A 4,779-nucleotide genomic window follows, 5' to 3' on the forward strand; every position below is an offset into this window, starting at 1 on the left:
TCACTTCGCCACAGCTTGCTTTATACCTAGAAGCAGAAGTACCTTGAACAATGGGAGACAAAAAAACAACTCCTCTTTCTCACAACTGTGGAAGCGTAAGAGATTACCTGCCAACTGTAAATCTGTTTCCTGTTTGAAGACGTTACTGTCTGATCATTACGGAAGTTTTTCATCTTTTTGTCATCCGCCAAGGCAAGTCATTAGCTTCTGTTTCGTAAACGCATGGAAAGAATGGGTGTAATTTCGTTCTGGTGGAACACCTGCTTCGATGTAATTTATCTATAAATGTATCAAGGTGAAATAATGGAAATATCAGTGCCAAGAAGACAACAGCATTACTGCTATTTTTATTTTGCTCTGATTGACTCAGATAGTCTCAGTGAAGGATTGATTAGCAAATCTATAGCACAATCAAGAGCGTAGATGTTTCAGAAGATGAACGAGCCTATACATGAGTCTATACGTGGGGGTCGGGAATGTGGGTCCCCGTCCTCTTTTTGCAAATTGGCATCATTCATTCCAAATTACAGAAAAGCTGAAACTTGTTCTTTATATTGTTAATAACAGAAATAAAGTTAATTTATTTAGTATTTGAGTAAAAACCGCATTATATAGAAAAATTAGTACAAAATATAGGATCCATGTTATATTCTCTTCTACCGTTGAGTTCAAATAATGAATGGTTCTAAAAATTATAGTTTTATGTGGTAGATCGCACAATATAAATTTTATGAATAATATTTTGGCATGGCTTTTAAGTTTTTTTTTTTTTTGTTGTAAGTTTTTCCCTTGGCCGAAGTAGGTAAAACTCAATACCAAAATACAATAATTATGAACTTCAATACACTAATTGTATGAAATATAAATAATAATAAAAGACAGTTGTGATGGTGAATCGAGTAATCATATAATAACAATATAATAATAATAATAATAATAATAATAATAATAATTATTATTATTATTATTATTATTATTTAGAGGGGTGTAAGGGGATGAACTTCCACCTCACTTCCAAGTAGTATACATTATGTGCTAAGTGTCCCATTACAGCCTCAGCTTTTAACCGAAGATAGAATATTTTAATATTTTAGTTACACAACATTACAGTTATGTTATATTAAGGGGCTGGATCCCGTATAGCGTGACGGGTTCAAAATAGCCTAAGTGCTGACGCACCCAAAATTTTAAATTCAAATTCAAATAATAATGTAGAATTAAATTCATTAATTTTTATTAGTTCATAACCGTTATTGTAAAGTAACAATTATAACCGTGATAATAGTAATAATTATTATTATTTCTACTATTCAAGAATCAGCCCTATACACTCTAACAGTTGAAAGTCCAGAATAGAAAAAGTTCATATAGAATATTCATAGTTCGGCCTAGAACACATGAAAGTTAATTTCGAATATCAGGTAAATAGGCATTAGACACGAAAATAGACCAAATAAACTTTTGTGTATGACACCCTAATATCCCGATCCGAACTTATATTAAATCATTTTTATGACATCTGCAAGAATAAAGAATGGGCATTTTGAAAGTCTTTCGAATTGCACTTGGACTGCAGCGCCAAATACGACAAGCACATAAAGCTAAGAACACATTGTTATCTGACTTTATAGACACTTGTTTTTCACCATAGATATCACATAGCATTTAAAATTGTTCTTGTACATACATTTCCACACGTTAGAAGAACTACAGCCAACATCTGGATGACTTTCGACTTCCGTGATTTCAAACAAATGAACAACGAGTGTACGAGTGAAGTATTCAAGCCTGCAACGATGCGAACTCCGTGCTGCGGTCTCGATTTCTCGTTTTATTGTTGTCTATATTATTATTAGTCACCTTATAAGAAACATAAATATATTTTTTTTTCTTTGCAGCTGCGCAATTAGACTATGGCGAACTCTTGGGACTTTCCCTCATGTTCTACGAGGCAGAGAGATCCGGGAAGCTCCCGGCAGACAACAGGATCCCCGGGAGGGGAGACTCCGCACTTGACGACAAGGGACAGAACGGGGAGGACCTCACAGGGGGATACTACGACGGTAAGTTTTCATTCATTTGGTTTATTCTACTTCGCATTTCTACCACTTTTGGCTAGTCGCGAAGATGAGGATGAGCGATGGTACATGCAAGATATTCGTTCGTAGTCGCGGCGAGAAATGATGCAATTAGCAAGGTAAATCGGTGAATGTTGGGTGTTACAAAATAGGTAAACGGTATCAAGTGATTTTTTTCACTCTATGTATCAAGTATCTTCCACATAGAAGACCATTGTGCCATCTTACGGTTTGTCTCATGGCGAGTCTTTAAAATGGTGTTATTAGTTTCATCTCACTGGTGAGTGATAATCAAGGCCTGGAAGTTGAGGAAATGTCTTCTTTCTTTGTGATGTAATAGACGTATCCAAGGAAGGCATTTATCCATTTCACACGAAAGGGAGTCAGAATCCGTAACCTTTATTTTGATTTTTGTTCTTTTTCCCAGTTTTTGCTTTTTGTCGTATTTTTTGTCGTATTCCATGTCCTTTTTAGGCTTTCTTTCAAGTTTTTGTAATATTTTCATACAAAATTAACAATCGCTCAACTGCCAGCAAAAGCACGTAGGAGGCGGGATTACTGAAACAATAGCCAACGTCTTTCTGTGGCAACAATTAACTACCACCAGTTGGCAATACTAGGCGCAGAGCAGGCAGCAAAGAGTGCCAACTGTATGGGTTTTATTCCTTGCTCTTTGGCAGCAATGTTAGTGTGAGAGTTAGCAGGGAGACAGTTCTACGAGGCCACTTGTCTCAGTGCTCTTCAAGATGCCTAAGGTTTAACCATCGAAGTCATGTTTCTTACGACAAAGTGTATCCGATTTCGGAGACGATGTGTTTTCAACTGATGGAACAATTCTATTCTGTAAACTGTGTGAAACAAAAGTTTCTGCAGAAAAACGATTCCATGTGCAGCAGCATATAGAGCGTGAGAAACATTTGAGAGCCATTGCACGGGCAAAGGAGAGGAAAACAGCATCCCAGCTTCTTGTTCAACAAAGTTTAGCGGCTCTCGTTCACACCAGAGCACATGATGATGACCTTGGTGGTATACTGCAATGCGGAGTAAGGTATGTGACTTTCATTAAAATTCAACACCGTGTTATCGAAAACTTTCTTCAAGTACGTCTTACGAGATAAAAACGTTTATCGTTTTTTTACGAATTTGATTAATGTTGGCAAATGTATGTGTTTTGGAAGCATGTGATGCCTGGGAACAGACCGGAACATGTGAAAAAATATTGTTAAATTGTATTAATACATGATCAGAGAAACAACATATTTCTTAGGTCTTTTTTCATATTTTTTCGGTCCTCAACTTCCGGACCCTGGTGATAATATTGGTGTTTCTTCGTGACAATATTACAAATTAACACGTACGAGATATAGTTTTTTTTACTTCATTACTCTTTGGCTTCTTTTCGGTGTTCATAATTATATAATACTGACCCATGTAGGCTTTTATTTACTACGCTAAAAGTCCTGCTGTAGTAATTTATGGCTACCACTGGTAACCTTTCACCCTCTCTATGCGGCAAGGCATTTCCTCCTTATCATTGTCGCCAGATTCACGAACATGGTATAGAACAATGTAAATTCACTATACTGTTGAGTAATAGCAAAAATTCTTGACCAAAAGCATAATTTCTTGACTTTTACTTGACTGGTAGACATGCATAAAATACTGGGCAATCCGCAGATATTGAGAGAAGCGTCTGCACACTTGCACGGACAACATGTGGAGCACATTCTGTAACAGGCAAACATCACTTTCAGTTGCCAATAACTTTTCACCAAATGAAGTTACATGAAATCTGATTTCAGATTTGACATCCTGACGAAATTCTAGCCTATGGTCATGTATCACATAACCCACATATCATTTTAAATAAAAAAAGTTAAATTCAAGATGGCGGAACGAAGATGGCGGCCGTCCCCTTGACATACTCCAAAAGGTGTCTGTCCCCGTAGGCCTTTTTGTATCGGGCATATCAAATTCCATGAAAATATATCACAGCGGATTTTACAAGGGGTGGTAAGGGACTTCTGATACACCCTGCACATGCAGTTTAAAATCTGATGTAAATACTCAAAAGCTAGCTAGCTTCACCACATAGATCATGTGTCACCACCTGGTTAAAAGAGACTGCTGAACAGTGAATTTGACCGCCTGTGGGTCTCCCTCATCGCACAATGCGAGGACAAGCTTGTGTTCTGACGTCACCGGAGAATACTTTCATTGTTAGGCTAGATGCCTAACTTATTAGGTCATGCTTGTTAGGTTTAGTTCTCTTTACATAAATAATACATTTACAATATATTTATGTAAAGAGAACCAAACCTAACAGACTTAACATAACAACGCAGGCATTCTTCATCTGACGTCAGGTCAGAACGCAACGTTGTTCTCGCGTTGTGCGATAAGGGAGACCCAAGTATATCAGGTGACTTCGATGCGTTAAAGTTGTCTTCATGATACCCTACATTCCCTTGTTTTTGTTTGCATTTTCTATGATGGTGTGACTTGGTCTTTATACTTTTTTTGCACATCGCGCTGCGACGCCAAGGGTCCCGAGTTCGAATGATGATGATGATAATAATAAAGAACCTAATTCATACACAAAAATTTGTCCCGTATTATTAATGAAAGTATAACGATAACAGGACGTGGTTGACTGCCTAGAATGTTCGTTAATATCTTCGCGACCACTGTACCAAATATC

Source organism: Lepisma saccharinum, unplaced genomic scaffold (genome assembly GCF_977018435.1).
Source record: "Lepisma saccharinum unplaced genomic scaffold, izLepSacc3.1 HAP1_SCAFFOLD_408, whole genome shotgun sequence".
Taxonomy (NCBI): Eukaryota; Metazoa; Arthropoda; class Insecta; order Zygentoma; family Lepismatidae; genus Lepisma; species Lepisma saccharinum.